Below are 24,381 nucleotides of genomic sequence, written 5' to 3'. Positions count from 1 at the left end.
AGATCTCCCCCTTTTCCTAAACATAGTATTTCAGTTAGATGGGACCTCAAGAGTCCCTGTAGTTCTACCTGTACCTAAAGATATTCTCTATAATATACCTAATGCGTTATCATCTAGGTTTTGTTCAAAGACCTCTAAGAAAGGGGAGCTCATTTCCAAGGTAATCCATTCTATTTTTGTAGAGATGTAATTGTTGGGAAGTTTTTCCCCCATGTGTCAAACTGTAATCTGCCTCTTTGATCTCAGTTCTACTTAATTCCAAGCAATCTTTTGAGGTTGATGATAAAGTATATTGAGTTGTATTGGCTTGCAGTTTTTTTTTTTTTTTAAGGGGGAAAGAGTGCCACAAATTTATTGGAGGAGGGATAGTTCAAACATGCCCTGCCTCTTTCAATTTGGCCAAGAGGTCCTCAGTGGTCTCCAGCTTCACCCCTGCTGTGTGCTGGGGCGGATCCTCCACACTGAGCACAGAAATGTGGGAGGAGGTGTGCACCCCCAGGTCCCCAGGCTTCACTGCTTCAATCTTCTTCTTTTTGACTTTCATGATATTGGGCAGAATGGCATATTGGGGCTCGTTCAGTCGAAGGTCAGCAGTCACCACAGCGGGCAGCTTGAGGAGAATTGTCTCAAGGCCACCATCAACCTCTTGTTCTACCTTCAGCTTCTTCTCCTCTAGTGTGAATTTTGAGGCAAATGTGCCCTGAGGCCAGTCAAGCATGGCAGCTGTCATCTGTCCAGTTTGGTTACAGTCATCATCGATGGTCTGTTTCCCCAGCAGCACCAGCTCAGCACCAGCTCCTTCTGGGCCAAGGCAGCCAGCACTCGGGAAACCTGCAGGGGCCCCAGATGCTGTGCCTCACCTTCGGACACCTTCACGTGGATCCCCTGGTCAGCGCCCATGGCCAATGCTCTGTGGATGGTCTTCTGGCACTGCTTGGGGCTGCAGCTGACAGCAATCACCTCCTTCAGCAGCTTTTTCCCCTTCAGCCGCACAGCCTCCTCCACAGCGATCTCACAGAAGAGGTCAAAAAAAAAAAAAAAAAAAAAAAAAAAAAAAAAAAAAAGAAGAGGTCCCCTTCATGGTCCCCTTCATCCCATCGATCACCACGCCAGACTTGTCCGGCTTCACTCAGATCTTCACCGCATAGTCTATGACTCGCTTGACTCTAACCAGCGCCTAGCACGCAGCTCCACCATCTTGATGATACCTCCGCTTCTGCCGTCACCACTGTGGCTTGCAGTTTTTAATCCCTCGGTGGTCAAAGTGGAGACAAGCCTCTTTGAACTGGTTGAGGGTAGTCTTCTGGAAATAGTTGCTATTGTTCAGTTGTTTTTAGTTGGATTTTACTCTTTGTGACCCCATTTGGGATTTTCTTGAGAAAGCTATTGGAGTGGTTTGCCATTTTCCTCTCCAAACTATTTTACAGATGAAGAAGCTGAAGCAAACAGGGTTAAGGTGACTTGTTTGGGCTCACAGAGCTAGTAAATGTGTAAGGCCAAATTTGAGCTCAGGAAAATGCACCTTCCTGCCTCCAGACCCTGCACTCTATCCGCTGTGCCACCTAGCTGCCCCTCTGGGGCTAGTTTATTGCTATTCTTGCTTTAGTCGCTTGGAAACACATGCCAGAGATCTCCGTTTAGCATTACCTTTGACTATCCAGAATCGTCCATGCCATACTAAAGCACCAGAGGAAGAGTCAGAAAATCAAAGAACCTCATTGAGAATCCTCTTTATGTCATCTCCAACAGGCTCATCCCCAGTTCTTGTTTGAAGATCTCCAGTAAGGTAGAAGACATGATCTCCCATGGGATACCATTCCACTTTTAGATAGCTTTCATTGTTAGCAAGATTTCCTGAGGATGCTTCTGGTTCTATCCTATATGGCCAAGCAAAACCACTCCAATCCCTTTTTCACATGACTGCATTTCATGTCCTTAGAGGAGTCGTTGTGTCCCATCTGTTTTCTCTTCTCTGGGTTAAACATTTTCAGTTCCTTTAAGTGGCTTTATCATATCCTTCACAGGGCTTTATCTCTGGGTCCTCCACCACCCTGTTCCTCTCCAGCTTATTAATGAACTATTCTTCTGAGAAAATGGCAGACAACAATCCTCATTTCTTCACACACAAAAATAAATATCTCTAATTCAGCCAATTGCTCAAAATAGATTACAAGTCTGATACCTGTTTTGAGGGAAAGACAAGTAATTTCCCCTTGTAACAACAATAATTATTATTATTAATGGTGATAATGATAATAATGATAAATTATGTCTAGCATTTATAAAGGACTTAAAATTACAAAAAATTTACAAATACTGTCTCAATAAATTACTAGAGCATATATTTACCTTTTGTGGATGAAATAGGAACTTTGCAGCTTCTACTAAGAGGGCTATTTAGTTTAATATAATAAAAGTGGTGGGAACCTCATGTCTTGGAGGAGCTGTTAGGGACAAAAAGTGAGCCAGTAATCTTGTAGCACTTTTTTATTGTTTAAAATTATTGATGATTGAAACAATGATGACATTATTACTCATACCTTCAGTTTTGCTGTTGTGTTAGGAATTGTCATCATTCAGGGTTTGTGCACATCTGTTTTGCAATGTTTTCTTTTCCTAATCAGCTACAACAACCTCTTAGGTAAGTGGCCTCAAAGCATCAAGTTAGAATGCCACAGGACATCAAGGTGATCAAATATAGTAATTTTTTTTTTGGCAGGTAAATGAGGGTTAAGTGACTTGCCCAGGGTCACACAGCTAGTAAGTGTCAAGTGTCTGAGGCTGGATTTGAACTCAGGTCCTCCTGAATCCAGGGTCAGTGCTTTATCCACGCACCACCTAGCTGCCCCTAAATATAGTCTTAATATTGGACTGATTTCATGACCTTCTTTGTGCCTTTGGTGTAAGGAAAGGATCAATATTCCAAAAGGAGTTTTTAGAACAGAGATAATCGTGCACACTTATTTGGTGCTTTGCAGTTGAAAAAGTGCTTCAGAAACCTTGCATGTGAGGTAATACAGGTATTATTATATCCATTTTACAGATGAGAAAACTGAGATTTTGATTGGGTTTAGTGATTTGGTTGTGATTATCCAGCTAGGAAGTAACAGCCAAGGTACTCTGACTAAAGACTGCTATTCTTTTCATTGTATCAATTATAATAATGATTATATTATAATATGTAACTATAATAATATATCATATAACATAAAAAGAATTAACAATAGATTATATGATATATGATAAATATAATAATAAAATGTAACAATAACTTGCATTTATATAGCATTACCTTTTTTGAGTCACAAATAAGTCCCTTGATATAGATAACTGAGTCTCAAATGAAGGTCCTCTGATATATCTGGTACTTATTCCACAGTTCTATATAAGTCCTATATGAGCATCCTGTTTGCAAGTTGGTGTATGCTACCATCAGAATAAGATGGTTCTTTAAAACATACTTTCTAGTGATTTGTCTCATTTAATTTTACTTGTCTCAAGGGATGGAGTTTCCATTACTTACTCTCAAAGGCTGCATTCATGATGCTAATTAAGATCCAGTAAAAAGCTGGAAACAGGCTAGTACATTCTTATTCAGCAGCCTTAGCAGGATTTCAGGTTTAATATGTTCCAGAAGCATGAATTCTTAAAGAATATAACACTTTAGTTAGCTTTTCTACTGTAGTAATCAGGTAAATAATTTCTCTTTTAGAGATGCTTACAGACTCATTTAAATATTCAGTTTCCATGCTAAAAATGATGCATCTAGGTACAGATGTAGAGAGAATGCTGGACCTGGAGTCTGGAAAACCTTGGTTCAAATCTGACCTTATGCACTAGCTGTGTGACTTAACCTCTGTCTACCTCAGTTTCCTCATATGGAAAATGGTAGCATCTACCTCCCAGGTTTGCTGTGAGGATCAAATGAGGTAATATTTGTAAAGTGCTTGGCAAAACTTACAGCTTTACATGAATTCTAACTATTCAAAATGATGCTGGAAAAATATCAGGTATATCAGTGAGCATGTATGTGTGACAGCAACTACATTAGCTCAGCATGATTTTAGTACATTGATTTTCTAGAAGCATGTTACAATTGAAGCTGCAGGAATTCAATCTTAATATATTTGGGTAGAAATTTCAGAGGGGCACATTTTGGTTTAATGTCAATCCAAACATTTCTTAGGTACTGTGTAAAACAGTAGGAATACAAAGAAAGGTAAAATATAGTCCTTGCCTTCACAAAATATAATTCTTTCAGGAGAGACAATATATCAATAGCTATGTACATAGAAGATGTTTCAGTATAAATGGAAGGTTTTCCAAAAGGGGATGGTATTAGCAGCTGGGGAGACTGGGAAAGTTCTCTTGCAGGAAGTGGACTTTGAGCTCAGTCTTGAAAAAAGCCGAGGAAACTGAGATGTGGGTGTGAGGTGCAGAGCAGAAATGGCTAGCACAGAAACAAAGAGTTGGGAGATAGAGTCTTACATTTAAAGAATTGCCAGTAGTTCAGTGTAGCTGGGTCACAGGGAACATGGAGAGGAGTCAGATGTAAGAAGCATGGAAATGTACTAGGTTGTGAAGAGCTTTAAATGCCAAACGTAGTACTTTGTATTTACAGCTCATTAAGCAGGGGTAGAGACAAAGTCAAACCTATGCTTTAGAAAAATCGCCTTGGCAGCTGAGTCGAAGATGGATTGGAGTGGGAAGTGACAAGTCTGGGAGACTAGCTAGAAGGCTATTTACAGTAGTCTAGTGTAAAGGAAAATCTTCTAAAGAAATATTTCTGAGAGAGACTGACAGAGAGACACACAGAGAGAGGGGAGAAGGAGAGAAGGAGGGAAGGAGAGAGTGAGAAAGTGATGAGAGAGAGAGAGAGAGAGAGAGAGAGAGAGAGAGAGAGAGAGAGAGAGAGAGAGATTGATTGATTGATTCCCTTGGCCATTTGGTGAGGCTTATGAACCCTTTCTCAGAATAATTTTTTGAAAGTGTAGAAAATAAAACACATAAGGTTGTAAGAGAAATCAATTATTTTGAAGTTCAATTATCAAAAAATATTTTTAAGAACCAAATTTTTGGGTTCTAGATTAACTCCCTCCTCTCCCTACCTCCCCACCTCAGTTTTAAAACATAGATGCTATTCATAAAGAGAATGGCCTCTACTCTTAGTGAATTCTTGGTTACTGGAATTCTTTAAGAGGAAGCTGTTGAGGTTTTATCTGTTTGTCTTTTTCTTTTAGATATACCTGCTTCAAGTCCAGGTTGAACTAAAGGACCTCCAAAGTTCTGTCCAGCTCTGAGCTTATGTGATAAAATATCCATATTAGTGAAGATTACTGGACTAGGAGTCAGGGAATCTCTGGCTTCTAGTCCTTGTTCTTTCACTAGCTATCTATGTGACTTTGTATAAATCAGTTCTATGATTGTTTTATATTGTTGAAAGAGTAGAAAGATTTGTAGTCAGAAAATCTGAGTTCAAAACTTGGAAACTTTGCTGTTGCATCATCCTCGTCATCACCACTACCACCACCAAACCAAAAAAGCAATGATAGATTATGTTTATATAGTGGCTTAAGGTTTACAAAGCAGTTTTCATTTCTTTTCTCATTTGATCCTCCCAACAACTCAGTGAGATAGGTGCTATAATTATTATCCCCTTTTTAAAGCCGAATAAGCTGAAACTAAGCAACATGAAGTGATGCCTACCTAGAATCAAACACTAGTAAGTGGGTGATACAGGATTCAAACTCACATTTTTCTGACAAAGTTCAGGTCTCTAGCCACTGTGCCACTTAACTGTCTTTACCTGTTTATTACCTGCGTGTGTTTGGTTAAGTCATTTCCATTTTGGATCTCAGTTTCCTCATTTATAAAAAAAGGGGGTGGGGATGTATTTAGACATGACTTAACCCTGGAGTGTCTACTCAAATGGAAATGGATTCCCAGGAGCCACATATTGAATCAGAAAACCACAAATTGACATGATCTATGTTGTCTGTATTTTTATTAAACATTTCACAATTACATTATAGTATGGTTCAGGCTGTATTCAAGAGTGTTGTGGGCTACTTCCAGCCTGTGGTCCTCAAAGTTTTTACTTCTCATGTTATCTATTCTTTTGACAAGATTACTAGATTGGTAAACTTAGGGGGAATGTTGTAGATAAAGTTCATGTAGATTTTAGCCAAGTATTTGGCAAGGCATTTCATTCCATCATTGTGGACAGGGATTTTAAATCTGAGCATTTTTAATACAAATCAAATTCTCTTTTCCAGAATGTTATCCTGCACCCATGAAGGCTATGTAAAAAGAAAGTAATTTTTGGTGGGCATCATTAAACTAAAAGGGAGCCAATTAGTAAAAACCAGTGAAATAATGTTGCCTGAAAATCAGATGAATTTATAGAGTGGACTAAATGACCATACAATTAGGTTGAGTCAGAACTGGTTCAATGGTTAATTAATAGTTTAATTATAACTTAGAAGGAGTCTCCATTGAAGTTCCTCAGAGAGTTGGGCTTGGGTTTCTGTTACTTACTATTTTTATTACTGATTTAGATAAAGACATAAATCATTAATAGATTTTCAGATGACATAAAGTTCTATGGTATAGCCACCATGTTAGATGACAGTCAGATTTCAATAAAATATCAACATACTAGAATACAGGATCCAATTGAGTAAGATGAATTTAATAAGGATCAATATAAAGTCTCACATTTAGGTTTAAAAAATAAATTTCACAAATACAATATAGGGGAGAGTGCCAAATGGAAATTAATCTAAAAAAAGATCTCAAGGTTTTTGGGGACTGCAAACTCAATAAAAATCATTATCTTTAATATCACTAATAATGTCTTATATGTGTAGGGACCAATTTTTAATTGGGGAGTGTAAGCTAGGTGGCTCGACGCAATATTAGGGCAAGGAAGGAGACCGGCAGCCTCCCTCAAAACAGAGCAGGATTTATTTAACAAGAACAAATTTAAAACACACATACACACACACACAAACAGGATCAGTAGGATCAAGGGAAAGGAAATAAAATGGAGAAAGGGAAATTATACAAGCTGAACAACACCCCCGCCCAGGAATCAGCTGAGAACACACAGCAGTGTCCTGTCACCTTCCAGTTTCGTGCTAGAATGGCGGAAAACCTCCCTTCTTCCCAGCAGACCCCAGGCTGACCACACACAGCCCCCAGCCAATTGGCTGGCCTCTCTGACAGTCACATGACTACCCTTACTAGGCTTCCAATCATTATAATTTTGCCAGGCCCATGTAGGCATCTGCGAGTGATGATGACATGAGGTGCCAGCGCCATGGTGATGGCTACAACCGGTGGGTGGAGCACCGTGCGGTTTGCAGAGCCCAGGCCAGTGAGCATGCCAAAGTTTTTTTTAAATTCTAGCCAAAAGATGGGGTCATAAAAACCTCAAATAACAATTAATTCTTTACATTTGGCAGCCAAAATAACTATTGGCACCTTAAGACTCCATTAAGAAAGCCATAGGTCTAGGTCTGAATTGTTTTTCCTGCTCTATTCATACTTAGTCAGACCACATCTGGAATATTGTGTTCAGTTTGGTATCCAGAGAAGACCAGAGACCAGAAAAGTGAGCATCATTATGGCTAGGACCTCATGGTATATGAAGATCAGTTAAAGAAATTGAGCATATTTAGCCTTGAGAGGAAAAGAGCTGGATGGGGAAGAGAGACATGATAGTTATCTCTGAGTATTTGAAGGGCTGTCTTGTGGAACAGGTAATAGATTTGTTCTTCTTGTCCCCAAGGGGAAGGTTTAGGAGGAATTTATGGAAGTAATAGATGCAGATTTTGTTTTGATGTCAGGCAAAACTACCTAACATTTAGAACTATCCACAAGTGTAATAGTTACCTTGGGGAGTATATTCTCTTTCATTGGAGAATTTCAGGACAAGGTTGGATGAATATGTTATAGAATGGCTTCTTAAACAGCTTGGATTAGAAATCCTCTGAGCTCCTTTCCTTCTCTAAGATTACACGGTTGTATAATTCTGTGCTCCCTTAAGCACTTAATATTGTGATCTCACATTAATAAGACTAATGCATAACACTGATCTGCTTATGAAATTGCTGGCCAGGTAGGATCCCTATATATGTATACATGCTTACTTCTTTGTTTTAATTATTACAACATTTTGCAAGGAAGATATTGACCATATAGGTGATGGGGTCCCATCATGTGGAAATTCACAAAATAGCCTTAAATTAGTCTATCCTATAGAATGAATAATAGAATGGATCACAGAATCTTAGAAAGAGCAGAATGTTACAAATCTTCTAGTTTTAGCACTTTTTGAACAAATGAAGAAACTGAGGTTTGTAGTTCATTTGTGGCAAATGTTGGATTTGAAACAAAGTCTGCTGACCCCAAATCCATTGCATAGTCTGAATGATATTCTAGTCCTGACTCTGTCACTAGTATGGTCTGATATCTTGGGCAAGCCCCTTGGGCAAGCTCTCTAGGCTTTAATTTCCTTGTTTGACAAATTGACTTGACTAGATCAGGGGTCAGTGACTATCAATTTTTAAAAAATAATAAGCATTTTTATTTACAGTTTTGAGTTTCAAATTTTATCCCTCCTTCCCTCCCTCCCCTCCTCTCTCCCTGAGGTGGTAAGCAATCACATTGTGGGTTATACATGTGCAATTATGTAAAATGTTACCATATTAGTAATTTTGTATAAGAAAACTTGAATAAAAGAAAAAAAGTGAAAAAAAGTGAAAAATAGCATGCTTCAGTTTGTGTTCAATCAACAGCAGTTCTTTCTTTAGAGGTGGATAGTATGCTTCATCATTAATCCTTTGGGATTGTCTTGAATCATTATATTGCTGAGAATAGTTAAGGCATTCACAGCTCTTCATCAAACAATATTTTTGTCACTATACACAACAGTCTCTTGGTTCTGCTCACTTCATTATACATCAGTTTATACAAGTCTTTCCAGGCCTTTCTGAAATCATCCTGCTTGAGTGACTGCCAATTTTGAGCAATTCTTTGCAACTTTCCAAAGGAACACATTAACTTTTGCAATCATTAGGAAACTATCTACTTATAACTTCTATCCACTGATACTGGTTTTACCTCTTGAGACCAAGAAGGACATTTGTCCTTCACATGTCTTTCATGTAAGGCAGGAGGAAGGAGTGAATAGAGCCCTAAAGTGGGAGGTGTTGGATTTGAATACCAACTCTACCACTTACATACCTGGCCTTGGGTAAGTCACTTTGTCTTCACAGGGCTTAGTTTCCTCAGCTTTAAAATCAAAAAGTTGAACTAGATGACTTCTAAGGTCCCTTTCAGCTCTAAATGTATGAGCTTATTTGAAGGCAATAGTCTTCTCTAGGCTAACTATCTCCATTTTAATATTTGTTTTTTATTATTTTTTTCAATAAATAAGCAGGCTTTTCATCCCCTTAATATCTTGGCCACCTACTTTTGTACCTCATCTTTTAAAAATTAGAAAAATAAGCATTGGATCCAGAATCAGAACACTTGGGTTTGATTAGGTCATTTAGGTCAGTCACTGAAGCTCTCTAGTTCTCAATGTCATCATTTATAAAATGAAGAGGTTTAGACTGGATAATTCCTGAGGTCCCTTCCACCTCTAAATTCTTTGTTCCTGTAATGGATAACATTGATTTATATTCAACTGAAAATAATCCAAGAGGTAGCTATAAAAATATAAATAGAAAAAAAAATCGGTGGGATTTTCTATTCTATTTCCCACTATTTGTGGGAAAAGGAAGAAAGAAACCACAGATTTTTCTTCAAAGCAAACCCATGAAGATCTCAAAATCTCAGCTAAATGCATGGAATAGAACTGAAGAACAAAACTATATTAGGCACCTTAGAAGCATTTACCATTTAGAGGAATTTTGATGGACTAAAATTGATGAAATACTTTAAAAATGAAGTCCTGCTGCAATGATTCATTAGGATATACATGATAATCTTGTACTTTTCACAGTTCTAGACAGTTGGAGGTATAGGGGGATGTTCAGGAGGACTAACATCTTTTCTGTGAGGGTTTATTGAGCCTTTTTCCACTCTGGATGTCCAACTGATTTGCCCAACTCTCACCTGTGGCTCCAAAAATCTGTAGCATGTGCAGTGGCCACACTCCAGTAAACCATTTGGACAGAAGGGCTAAATCAAATTTGAGGCTAATCAATAGGCTTCAAACCTATAAATGAGTTAGGTGGGTGTCTACCCTAAGCATGTTAAGACTTTCCCAGGTTGAATGAGTGAATGAAAACAATTTGTTGTAATGGCCATAAAAGTGGCGAAGCAGGTGCTGCAGAGAGTTTAGTTAGAGCTTGGTCAGACATCAAAGTCCACAGTCCATCCACTACATCCCAGGCCATCACCAGTCATATTGACTTTTGTCCTACCACTAGACTTGAATGATCCTGGAAGAGAAAGTGAGGGGATGTCACTGGTTCTCTTTGAAAATGAAAGTCATGGGGCAGCTAGGTGGCACAGTGGATAGAGCACCGATCTTGGATTCAGGAGGACCTGAGTTCAAATCTGGCCTCAGACACTTAATACTTACTAGCTGTGTGACCCAAGGCAAGTCACTTAACCCCAATTGCCTCACCAAAAAAAGAAAAAAAAGAAAATGAAGGACAAACAATAACAACAAGGAGTTCAAATCAGCTGCTAATGCCTTCCCCTCTGAGATTACCTTCCATTTACACTATGTATATCTTCTTGTATGTAGTTATTTACATGTTGTTTCTTCCCTAAGAATGTGAGTTCCTTGAAGTCAGGGAAGGAAGTGGGTGACAAATTGTCCAACATAGGTTATAACATGCATGCCAGTTTGACTAGGAATTGCTTTTCTTTTTAATCTTTTTTTTTTTTTTTCAGGGCAATGAGAGTTAAGTGACATGCCCAGGGTCACACAGCTAGTAAGTGTCAAGTGTCTGAAGCCAGATTTGAACTCAGGTCCTTCTAAATACAGGACTGTGCTTTATCCACTGCACCACCTAGCTGCCCCCTCTTTTTAATCTTTTTAAGGCCCTTAAGTCAGGGCCTGATAAAATCAATAATAAGTGCTTTGTTCACTGACAGACCCATTCTTTGGAATTTTACTTTATGAAAACTATAATACTTGTAAGCAAAAGTGTCAGGACTGTTAAGGCTAATTTGTAGGGGCCAGCTCTCTCCCAAACTGCTTCTCCCAAATTAAATGAAAATGAGATTAAGAAGCCTCTTTCATTTTAACAACAAAACAGGGTTTATTAATAAGGAACAGATTTAGAAATAAAAGCAAGAAATATACAACTGTGTTTTAACTTTCTCTCCTGCTGCCTTCGTGTCTCTCACCTGAGGGTATGCTGGTCACTGCTGCACCCCCCTCCCCTTGCCGCTTGTACTTTCGTCTCCTCCTCACTGTCAGCCACACCCCACTCTTCTTCACTGCTCTCTTTCACTACCCCCACTAGCTCCTTCCCTTTCACTGTCAGCCGCCTCCTCTGCTTCACTATGTCTTGTCATCTCCCTTACTAACTGAAAGCCCCTCTCTCTCAGTCTCCTCTGTCTCCCTTGTCTCCTCTGTTTCCTTTTCTCAGTCTCCCCTCCTGTGTCTGCTACTGACTGCCTCTGATCTTCTTCACTATGTCTTCTTTGCTTCTACAGTACTCCCCTTCACTGTCCACCCCCAGGCTATATAACCCTTCTTTGTCCTCCTGAAACTCAGGCTGACCCACACCATGCTAAGCTAATTTGTTGTTGCCCCCAGGGCAGGCAGAGCCTTGTGCTGGGTGCACCAGGAGCTGGGGGCTGAGCAGAGGAATCTTCTGAGGTTTTTCGTGCCCATCCTCGCTGAGCGGGGCCTGGGCTGGGCATGGCATGCAAGGCTCATGTGTCTGGGGCAGTTTTAAGGAGAGCAGTTGTGCTGGGGGAGAGGTGGCCTGTTCAAGGTGCCCATGGCTAATTTCAGCTGCTCACACAATTATGGCTAAGATTAAAAATATAAGTTGTTAGAGATCCTTCATCATTTGACCCCAATCTTCTCTTTAACATTTTATCCTCTGGTTTTTCCTTTCATGCCACCTATATAAGCCCCAGGCAAACTGGACCAGCCAGTTCAGGCCCCTGAATATACTGATTTTTTTGTGCCCCTGAGGTTCTTGGTTATGCTGCTTCTTCTGTTTGCCTTTTCCTACTATTCCCTTCCCTTCTTCCCCTGCATCTCTCTGTTCAAGTCAACTACCTTTTTTCAAGGTATGACTCTTCCTGGAAGTCATTCCTGACCCTCCTGCTTCCCAACCAAACATGCATCTTTCCCTTCTCTGAACTCTCACAGAATCATATAACCAGAGAGTTGAGAGATGCCTAAAGAGCCCATCAATTTCAACACATACATGAAAGGAATCCCCTCAATGTCATTAACAAACCATTCCTCTCTTTTATATATAATATTTTATTTTCTACCAATTGCATGTTACATTCCTTTCTTGTTGCACTGCCATTTTCCATCTTGTAACATACTCTGTTACCCATGTGATATCTGTTGGTGAGTTACATAGCTTTCCTGACCATCACTTATCTCATCTGTAAGATGGGAATAAGAATATTTGTACCCATCACCTGCCTCATAAAATATCACAAGGAAAGTGTTTTGTAATAGGTATAAATGCTATAGAAATGGGAATTATTAGCAGTTTTACTCTAGTTGATTGAAAATTACTATGACAAAACCTCTGGAGCAGCTTTTTTCATCAGAACTTCACTTCTGGGGTAGTAGGTAGTAGAAATTAATCATCTCTTCTTTGTTATGGATTGAGGTGGGCATCTTCTATGATGGAAGAGCCTCTACTAGCTTCCTTTCTTATACTTGAGGATAGTGTGAATGTAGAAAAGAGAGTGAAGTTGCTGATGTAGATACTTATCCATTCATTCAAGATACCTTTATTAAAGGTCTACTCTACCTTCTCTAATACCTCATTGTGACATTAACTGAACTTAGGTCTAAAAGTTTTATTAGTAAAGGTCAAGGTCTGGCAGGTCTTACCAATGTGGAAGAGTTTGGAATAGGGACTGATTAATGACAGACATACAGCATTCCCTCCTCCAAAGACTAGCCAAGTAAAGTACAAAGAATTCCATCATAGGCTCCCTTTAAAGTCAGCTCAAGTGCTGTTTAATCCATGGAGTCACCTTTGTTGTTTAGTCATTTTTCAGTCATATAAGACTCATTATGACCCTATTTGGGGTTTTCTTGGCAAAGATACTGGATTACTTTGTAATTTCCTTCTCCAGCTCATTTTACAGATGAGGAAACTGAGCCAAACAGGGTTAAGTGAGTTAAGTACATGTCTGAGGCTAATTGTGAACTCATGAAGATCAGTTTTCCTGCCTCCAGAATTTGCACTCTATCCATTGTACCACCTAGTACCCTTTACCTTGTATTTATTTTGCACGTATTTTATAATTAATTACATGTATACATATTATTTCCCCTATTGAATTTAATTTTCTCAAAAGCACAATGTTTAGTTTATTTTTCTCTTAGTATCACAAGCACTTAGTGTGATGCTCAGCATGCAGTGGGTGCTTTAAAACATAAGTTGATTAATTGATTGATCACCAGAGCTGAATTTACTTGAACATAGCAATACAATGATCTATCTATTAAGGCTTAGAGGGGTTGTGACATCCATCAGGAAATGGCCAAAATTATACATCCTGGGAGTATGGTGGCACTGTTTAATGCACCATGGGCAGGCCACTGTAGTAGGCCCAGAAAGTATACAATTCACTTTTAGTTTTAGTTTAGGGTTTTTTGTTTGTTTGTTTGTTTTTTACGGGGCAATGAGGGTTAAGTGACTTGCCCAGGGTCACACAGCTAGTAAGTGTCAATTTGAACTCAGGTCCTCATAAATTTAGGGCTGGTGCTTTATCCACTGTGCCACCTGGATGCCCAATAAGCATTCATTTAGGACCTGCTATGTGCTAGACCATGGCAACACAACATAGAAAGGAAATAGTTCCATCTCTTCAGAAGTTTGCATTTTTCTGGTGTTATAGAACTAGTACACAAATAAGTAAATATAAGATGTATACAAATTATTTTCAGGAGGGAGAAAGTGCTACTAACTGGGGAAATAAGAAAAGGTTTTATGTGGAAAGTAGCAGCTGAATTGTTCTTTAAAGCAAATTCTGGTTTCTATGAGGAAGTGGGAGGTAGAGGAGGGGGAGGAGTACATTGCAGGTATTGGGGACAATCTGTACAAAGGCAGAGAGGTAGGAGAATACTCTCTTGGATGGGCAACAACTACCAGGCCAGTTTGATGAGGATGGTAAGTGTGGGAAGGTAATATGAAATGAGTGGGAAAGTTAGTGGGGGTCAGATTAGGGAAAGTCTTAAAAGTTAGGCCAAGGATTTTGTTTCAAGGTTAAAGTAATATAGAGCCATTGAAGATTTTTGATAGAGTGTGACATTGTCAAGTCAGTATTTTAGAAATGCCAATTTGTTGGCTTCATTTAGTATGGATTGGAATAGGGAGGAAGAAGTGGAAACTGTGACACCAATTAGAACCCTGTTCTACCAGTTCAGACAAAAAGGGTAGAGAGGGCATGAACTAGGATAGAGGTTGTGTGGATGGAAAGAAGAGGATGCATGCAAGAAATCTGGGGAAGATAGAATTGACTAGACTCTATAACTGATTGGGTATGGGTGCTGAAGGAGACAAAAGAATTAAGGGTGATTACAAGGCTCAGGTTTTGTTCTAGCCATCAGGGAACTTATTCAGCACTCTCGTATGCATTTGTATATTTATTGGAGGGCAGGTACCTCAGGAGACTAGGGAAAAACTTTGTGAAATCAGTCAATCTAACAACAAATATTTATTAAGCACTCAACTAAGTGCTGGAATGGTCATGGAAGCCAGGCATGTCTCTAGTCTACAAAGTGGCTTGTCCATTTTGAAAGCTCTAGATTAGGGAGACTAAAGATAAAAAGGGCCTGTTAAGCTAAATGAGGAACCATGAAGCCCCTCAAATGATTCTTATGCCTTAATACACTTCAGATAAGAGAGCCAGGCTACCTAGACCTGTTCAAACAAAAGAGCTTATTGCTCTAGGATACTTTATTAACTGTCTTTCTTTAAGGAAAAAAAAAAAGCAATGAGAAAACCCCAAACTCTAAAGGAATAGAACCTCCTTATCTAGGCCTATGCTGTTTATAAAGTTATGTATACAACCTTTAGCAACAGAATTCACCCTCCTGCCCTCCCTCGTATCATAAAATCTTATATTTTTTCCTTTGCCTTCAAAAATCCAAATTGGATGTGTGGCCAGACACCTCTGGGGAATTTTAAAGGGTTTTTAATTTTGTTGTTTTTTTCCCCTTCTAAAGCTGATTGGGTTAGAAAAGGAGGCTAAAAAAAGGAAAGTAGCTGGTAGCCTTAAAGAACTTTTAAAGTACAAATTCTATAAAGAATTGTTCTTCTCTTATCGCTGCTTTCCCTCCTTTCCCTTCTCAATGATGCCCAGTCACATTCCCATGGCCCTGCGAGGTTTACAAAGTATTTTCTTCACAATCACCTTGTGGCTGTTATTACCCCATTTTACATATTGAGGTACTGTGGTTCAGAGATGAAATGACTTTTGTGAAATCTCACAGCTACTAAAAGATAGAGTAGGTTCTCAAGATTAATTCTTCTGACTGCGGCCTTCTATCTATTATAACTCTTTCTTTCTCCTCATCCTTTCCATTTCCTTCCCTTTTCTTATATTAAGTATACAATAATACAATATCGAAATTAGCAAGACTTTTCTCCTTTATATTCTAGGCATTTACTCTTGCTCATACTCTGTGCCCTCTCCTCTGTTCCATACATCTCCTACCTCCAGGTCCTTACACAGGCTATCCCCTGAGTCTGGAACATTCTCACTCCTCACACCCACATTTTAGAATGTCTAAACTCTCATTGAGGTTCTGCTCAGTTACCTCTTCCTGTTGTTCATTTGTATCAGACTTTTTGCATGCCAATGCAGTTCATGGGATTTTCTTGGCAAAGATACTATTTGCCATTTCCTTCTCCAGTAGATGAAGGCAAACAGGTTAAATGACTTGCCCAGGGTCACACAATTAGTAAGTGTCTGGGGATGGATTTGAACAACTCAGGTCTTTCTGATTCCAGATCCAGTGCTCTATCCACTGAGCCACCTAGATGTGTGTGTGTGTGTGTGTGTGTGTGTGTGTGTGTCTGTATACAACTCCTACATAAGTCTTTTCTTGATTCTCTCCTAGTTATAATTACCCTGCCTTTACTTTGCATGTGCCTCTGTGTGTGTGTGTGTATGTGTATGTGTATAACATAGCCCTTATTGTACAAGTCAGCAGGGTTTAAGCAAGCCAGCCATGACGACTTGGGTTCCTGTCACCCCTCTGACACATACTGTCCATGTGATCCAGGACAAGTTGCTTAATGCCTCAGTGCTCTCTAGGTGACTCTTGATCACTTATAAATTATGACAAAGGTTCTGATCTGCATTAATGGAAGGAGTTTTTTCTCCTAGGAGTTCACTATATAAATGGAACCACTCTGGTCCCTATTCCTTTTCCTGTTTACATGCTATATGCCCCTAATATGGTAGTTAGGTGGTTCAGTGGATAGAGTGCTGGGCTTGGAGTCAGGAAGACTTCTGAGTTCAAATCTGGCTTCAGAAACTTAATAGTTGTATGATGCTGGGCAAGTCACTTAACCCTGTTTGTCTAAGTTTCTTCATATGTAAAATAAGTTGCAGAAGAAAATGTCAAACAACTGCAGTATCTTTGCCAAGAAAAACCCAAATGGGGTCACCAAGAGTTGTACACAACTGTAAATGACTCAACAGCAAAATGCCCCTAGTAGAATATAAGTTTCCTGAAGGAAGCAACCATTTCATCTTAGCCTTTGTACTTGCAATACATAGTGCACATATACAAAATAGCTTTATTATATATTTAAAAGGAATAGCAAGTTGTTCATAATAGATTTGCAGTTTCATGTACAATCATCTCTTTCTCCTATTCTGCCATGTTGTAGAATGAAATGCTTTTTTTTATTTCTCAAGTTCAGAATGAAATAAATAAAATTTAAAACATCCTATTGAGGGAGAAAATAAGACATATGTAATATATACAGCATGAATATAAAGAAAATACATGCAAAAGTTGCATGTAGGGTATTTGATAGGGAAGACACTAACATTTGCTGGAGGGTATCAGGCAAGGATTCATGTGGAAGGTGATACTTGAGATATGACTTGGAGGAATAGAGGGATTCAAGGAGATGGATGTGAGGAAGGAGTGTGTTCCAGGCATAGGACACAGACAGTACAAAGAAATGTAGATTGGAGGTAGAATGCCCAGGTCAGTTTTTCTAGATCACAGAATGAGGGAGAGGCAGTATGTCCAGGGAGACTGGAAATACAGGCTGGGACCAGGTTTTGGAGGGCTTTTAAAGTGAAACAGAGATGATTATATTAGATTTCAGAGTTAATAGGAAGCCAAAGTATTTCATTGACAGGGGAGAGTGACATGGCAAGAAATATGTTTAAGGAAAATTATTTCCACCGTGTGGAAGACAGATTGAAGTGGGGCAGAGACCCATTAAGAGGCCATAGTAATAATTTAGGTGAGAAGAAATAAGGACCTTAACTAGTTTGGGTAGTTGTATGAGTAGAGAGAAGGGTACAGATGTTGAAGTAGAAACAGTATAATTTGTCAATAGATTTAATATGTGGTAGGAGTAAGAGTGAGAGGTTGAAGATGATGCCAAGGCTATGATCTTGGGATACTAGAATAATGGTGATATCTTCAACAGAAATAGAGAAGTAGATTTCAGGGGAGAAATAATAGGTTCAATTTTGGATATCGAGTTGGAGATGTCTGTGGGACATCCAATTTAAAATGTTAAATAGGAAATTCATGATGTGGTATTAAACATGGTACAATGGAAAGAGTATCAGAGGACTTGGGTTTAACTCCTACTTTTAACCTTTAGCAAGGCAAGGTCAACAAGCATGTAAATACTTATATGCCAGGTGTTATGTTAAGTCCTGAGGATGCGAATACAAGTAGCCACCCAGTCAATAATCATTTTTTAATAAATCGCTTTAATGCAAAAAGAAAGACAGTCCCTGCTCTATGGTGTCAGAATCCTGAAAGTCAGAAGCAGAGGCAGAAGGGTGGTGAAAATTGGTTGGTGTAATTCCATCTCAAAATAGAGGCCCCCCAAAGGAACTTACCAATTGGAGAACGGAGCTTCCCTGGCTTTAGTTTTCTCATCTGTAAGATGAGGGGATTGGACTAGAGAACTTCTGAATTTCCTTCCAGTTATAGGTTTATGATCCTATATAAAAATAATTTCTTTTGGCAGGGGAAGAGGGATTGCTAACAAGAGGGTATATTTGTGTGTTGTCAGGAATAGCCACACATAGGGATGGCGCTGGAGAATGAGCCTTTTTTTTTCTTTCTGTCAAATCAGACTTAATTGATACTGAGCCATTGCCAATTGCATCAAATCAAAATTGCTTGATTTTGTTTTATAATGTTTTCATGCCATAGTTAGATCTTGGGCTTTGTAAAGACTCTGGAGGAACGAAAAGCTGATTTACAAGGATGAATCTAATTGACTTTGAGAGCTGGGAGAAGCTGCCTTGCTTCGCTGGAGAAGCAATACACATTTTCATTTTTTAAAAGACCGAAACTTCCATCTATGGACACGACAGCTCGTAATAATTCCACTAGAGCTGTTGCCGCTTATCAGGTAGCTAATATGCATTTTAAAAGTTGTCTAAATATGTATTTGTATGATAGATGATCCCTGACAGGTAAATAATTCCTATGATGAAAGCCCCTAAAGACACCACATAAATTTGCTGTTTATTCTTTACTTTTCTGGATCCAGCAGTGGGCTCATCATGATTACTTCATGTGAGAAAAATTGCCTTCCTAACACCTTGTCAGAGTTAAACTACTGGAGATGATGTGCTGGTTTGTAAAAATACCTTCACAGGATAAACAAGGCTTGTCCTCCCTGTTTCTCCCCTGCTGATTGGATCTTTTTATAAACAAAGAACATACATCCAAATATCGTCCCTGTCAAAAGCAAATTGTCCAATATGGAAATGTGTGCTTTGCAACAGTGGCACATGAGCACTGGCCAATAAATAAGGAGAGGATTTGACAGTTGCTGAAAGGAAATTAAATTAAATTGTCTGTTGTTAGGACAGCAATGGAGACAGTAATCAGGATGGTGAGAGCCATATTTTATTATAAATGGATTGCCCCCTCCTGCTTTGTTCCCATATGAATGTTCCAAAGTCATCTACAAGGGTTAGAAGATGGGTATTTCTCAATATAATGCACACATTGCTATAACTTTCTATATAGATTATATTTACTGGTCAATCAACAAGCCTTTATTAAACCTCTAATATGCACCAGCCGCTGTTCTAAGTGCTAAATACAAAGACAAAAAATGACACAGTTCTTGCCCTTCAGGAGCTAATGAAAATAGATATACCTTAAAGACCAAGATCTTGTGATCTGTTTCTATACTGCACCCTTATGACCTTTAGGCTTTTCTATATATTCTGCAAGTGAATCCCCCTAATTGCATTGTCTTCTTTAATTTGAATAAGACCTCCTGGAGAGTTTGCTGTTTGTATCTCTAGTGCTTAGCACAGTGCTTGGCATATAGTAAATATTTAATAAATGCCCACACCTTCCTTCCTTCTGTCAGGGGAGGCCATGTGCGCACACACACACACACACACACACACACTGTGCTCATTAGTCAAATGTATCTTTGAATTATTTTTTTCCATAAAAGTATTTTATTATTTTCCAGTTACATGTAGAGATAGTTTTCAACATTTGTTTTTATAAGATTTCTAGTTTCAAATTTTTCTCCCTCCCCCCTCCCAAGTAATCTGAGATAGGTTATATATGTATAATCACATTAAACATATTTCTGCATTAGTCATGCTGTAAAAGAAGAATCAGAGCAAAAAGGAAAAAAACTCAAAAAAGAAAAACAATAACAACAAAAACAATAGAAATAGTATGGTTCAATCTGCAGCTAGATTCTACAGTTCTTTTTTTTCCCTGGATTTGGAGAGCATTTTCCTTCATGGGTCCTTTGGAACTATCTTGGATCATTGTATTGCTGAGAAGAATCAAGTCTATCACAGTTCATCAACACACAATGTTGTTGATACTGTAAACAGTGTTCTCCTGGTTCTGCTCATCTCACCCAGCATCAGGTCATGTAAGTCCTTCCAGGTTTCTCTGAAATCTGCCTGCACATCATTGCTTACAGCACAATAGTATTCCATTACATTCATATACCACAACTTGTCCAGCCATTCCCCAATTGATGGGCAACCCTTCAATTTCCAATTCTTTGCCACCACAAAAAGATCAGCTATAAATATTTTTTTCTTTATGTGTGGATCCTTTTCCCTTTTTTATGATCTCTTTGGGAAAAAGACCTAATAGTGGTATTTTGCTGGGTCAAAGGGTGTATCCAGTTTTATAGCCCTTTGGGCATAATTCTAAATTGCTCTCTAGAATGGTTGGATCAGTTCACAACTCGACCAACAATGCATTAGTGTTCCAATTTTTCCACAGCTTCTCCAACATTTATAATTTTCCTTTATTGTCATATTAGCCAATATGATATGTGTCAGGTGGTACCTCAGAGTTGTTTTAATTTGCATTTCTCTAATCAATGGTGATTTGGAGCACTTTTTCATATGGCAATAGATAGCTTTAATTTCTTCATCAGAAAACTGCCTGTTAATATCCTTTGACCATTTCTCAAGTGGAGAATAACTTGGTTTCTTATAAATTTTATTTGGATCTTTGAATTCTGTGTACATGTTGTAAGTGGACCTTAAATGTAGAGAAGGGTCCATGTATAGTTTGAAGGGAGGCAGAATAGACATCTCTAGCCTCTTCTCCCCTTCCCCTTCCCCAAGGGAGACTTTAATACCTGCCAGGAGAAGAAGCAGGAGATTGGGTCAGACAGAGGAGGCACCAGACTATCTACTATCTACTATCTATCTATCTATCTATCTACTCCCTTAGCTATTGGTATTCTAGGGGATGTGATCTTGGAGTTCAGTCTAACTTTTGATCTCTGACATTATCTTTGGGGCCAAAGGGAACCCCAAACTCTATATCCAAGGCCTGACCCTATAGTTCTACAATGAAGGAACATAGCAGATAGCAAAGAAATCTATTTGTCCAAATCATAGCAAAACAGAATTCAGAAAAGGTATCTATAGGAGAATATATACCAGACAATATAGAGTATAGGGAGTTCTCCCATTGGAGTGAGGCAATGCAGCTCAACCAAGAGATTGTTCTTCATTTCATCCAAGGGGAAACTCTCCAAAGTCTCTACTTTAGCAAACTGGTGATAAGAACATGAAGGAGATTGCTGACTCCTCTCAGGTCTTTTCAGAGTCATTTCCTTCAGGAATCTGAAGTGGGGTTGGCTTTATTCAGCTTCCCTTTAAAAGTGGGAACTGAGAAGTACCCAAAGAGACTACATAGTTCATGAAACTTGAGGAATTCCAAAGGGAATTGGTATGTTAAGAGTTCCAAAGGGGACTCAAAGATTGGAGAACCCTATAGGGGACCAACTGAGAATCAAAACTTACAAAGTTTTCTTGACATCAAGTCTCAATGTTTCTCTTTGCCATGTCAACCTGTTACACCTAGTTCTGCCCTTGGAAACCAAGCAGAAAAAATCACATTTCTCTTCCATTTAACAACCCTTCAGATGCTTACTTGAAGATAGTGATCATGTCCATTGCTTCCCCTCACTTCAATCTTCCCTTCTCTATTCATCGTCCCTGTGATCTGGAAAGTCTGTGTAAAATATTTTGGCTTTCCCCTTGTACCAGAGAAGTTGTAATGATTATGCTATTAAAAGCAAAATATGTTGATATTATACAATATTATTCAAATATTTTATGAATTTCTGAGTTTTTAATCTGTTTTTGTTTTGTCTTCTGGCCTTTGTGTGTTGTTTGCCGCTTCCAAAAAACTCCTGATAAGGTCTCTTATGTTATTCTTATGGAAAACATGGAAAGATGTAGGGTGGGTGTAAGGTCTAAAATTCAAGCTATGATGTCTAAAATCTAATGAGTGGTCCCCTTAAATTAGAAGCTTTAGAAAGAGTTTAGCTTTTTAAGTGTTTATTAAAATGCATTAGAAATTAGTGAAGAGAGAGAGAGAGAGAGAGAGAGAGAGAGAGAGAGAGAGAGAGAGAGAGAGAGAGAGAGAGAGGTAAAACAGTCTTCGTCTATCTCTAAGAGACAGCCTCCAACCTCCCACCAAGTCTGGAACTGAAAGGACCTTACTCCTCAGCGGCTTCTCCCAGAAGCCGTCTGTGAAACAGGAAACAGGGCCATCCACACACACAGCTCCAAGATAATTGGCTGGTAGCTCTGATTGACAGGACCCACGGGCAACAGACATCACTTCCAGATGCTTCAAAACCCCAGAAAGGTCACTTCCAGATGCTGTCACATGCATTCTTTTCATGGTGCAGCTTCCCTGCAGTATCTTTCTCAACAGGTTGGTAGTTACAGTAGTTAGGTGGGTTTGGAATTAGTTGAATGGCTGGACTTGAAGGGTAGTTATTAAAAATTCACTGTCATTTTGACAAGAGGCTTCTCCAGTTGACTACCCTAGGAATCTGTGCTTGGTCCTATGCTATTTGACATTTTTATCAATAAAATAAATTGGATAAAAGGATAGACCCATCAACCAATCCACTGACAAGTATTTATGATATATCTCTAATGCAAAGTGTCTTAAACTGTGGGTCACAAACCCATATGGGTTTGCGTAAGAATGTGGGGGTTGTAAAAAATTTGGCAACAGTAAAAGGTTGTGTATACCTATTTTATTTACCTATGCATCTGGGGTCACATAAAAATTTCTCAGGTCAGGAGTGGAAAAAGTTTAAGAAGCCTCACTCTAAGGTACTAGGTGCTAGAAAGATGAAGATAGAGATGAAAGTCTTTGCCCTCAAGGAGCTTAGGCTCATTCAGGAGATAAAATATATACTTATATATAGATATAATATACTATGTATGTAGCATATATATGGATGGCTGGACTTGAAGGGTAGTTATTAATGATTCACTGTCATTTTGACAATATATGATATACTATATATAGCACATATACAGCATATATATTATACTAAGTGTATAGTATATATAATGTATATAGTGTATATATATATGTGTGTGTATGTGTATGTGTATACACAGACATACACATGTATACACATAGCCCCTGATATGTGCATCCCCTGAATGAGCCTAAGATCCTTGAGGGCAAAGACTTTCATTTTTGTATTTATGTATGATATATATATATATATATACACACATATACATGTATATATATGTATATACATATATATGTGTCTGTGTGTGTGTATGTACACACACACACACACACAGAGGCTACAAGGTTAATATGAGTTAGCAGAATGAAATAGTAGCCAAAACCCTTATAAAAATAAGAAGATAACTGCGGGAACTTGCTCTGCCCTGCTTAGACCACATCTGGACTGTTTTGTCTAGGACTCCTCATTTTGAGAAGACTGTTGTTAAAGATTGAGAAGACTGTTGGAGATAGAGAAAGGTGATCAGTATGTTGAAAGACCTTGAATTCATGTCAAGTGAGGGCTGAATGAAGGAAGCAAGGATGCTTAGTTTGGTAGTGAGAAGATTGGAGGCAGGGAGAAGTGGTGGACGTGATAGCTGTATTCAATTGAGTATCTAAAGCGCTGTCATAGGGAAGAGAAAAGTGACTATTTTTTTCTGCTTGGCCTCAAAAGGCAGAATTAGGTATAATGGGGTGACATGGAAAGAGAAACATTGAAGCTTGATCTCAACAAAAACTTCCTAACAATTAGAGCCATCCAAAAATGGAACGGTCTGTTTTGAAAAGTAGAATATTAGCCCTTATTGGAGATCTTCAATCAAGTACTGGTGGCCAATTATCCAGATTGTCAAAGGGTTTTTTTTTTTGTTTTAGTTGGACGTTTGCCACTAAGATCCTGAAATATGAAATCTTTAAATTCTGTTATTTTTTTCATTTATAATCCCTTCATAAATTAAGTCTCTTCCCCTGAAGGCAGAGGAGTTTCTCAAAGTGGTGGAGGGGTGGGGGAGAAGGAATCCATTCACTGTTATGGTTCAAGGACCCACTCAGTTGACATTTCCTTCCTGAAATCTTCCCTAAATTCTTAATATTGAGAAGATTTTCTCCTTCCTGTTCTCTCCTAGAACTGTGGGCTTCAC

General features: G+C 38.7%; 1 pseudogene; it reads right to left on the bottom strand.

The window, feature by feature from the left end:
• Positions 1 to 370: 370 nt before the first annotated feature.
• Positions 371 to 19,797, bottom strand: LOC122739192 (annotated as a pseudogene).
• Positions 19,798 to 24,381: the final 4,584 nt, after the last annotated feature.

This window comes from Dromiciops gliroides, chromosome 2 (genome assembly GCF_019393635.1).
Source record: "Dromiciops gliroides isolate mDroGli1 chromosome 2, mDroGli1.pri, whole genome shotgun sequence".
Lineage (NCBI taxonomy): Eukaryota > Metazoa > Chordata > Mammalia > Microbiotheria > Microbiotheriidae > Dromiciops > Dromiciops gliroides.
This window is presented reverse-complemented; position numbering and strand designations above follow the sequence as displayed.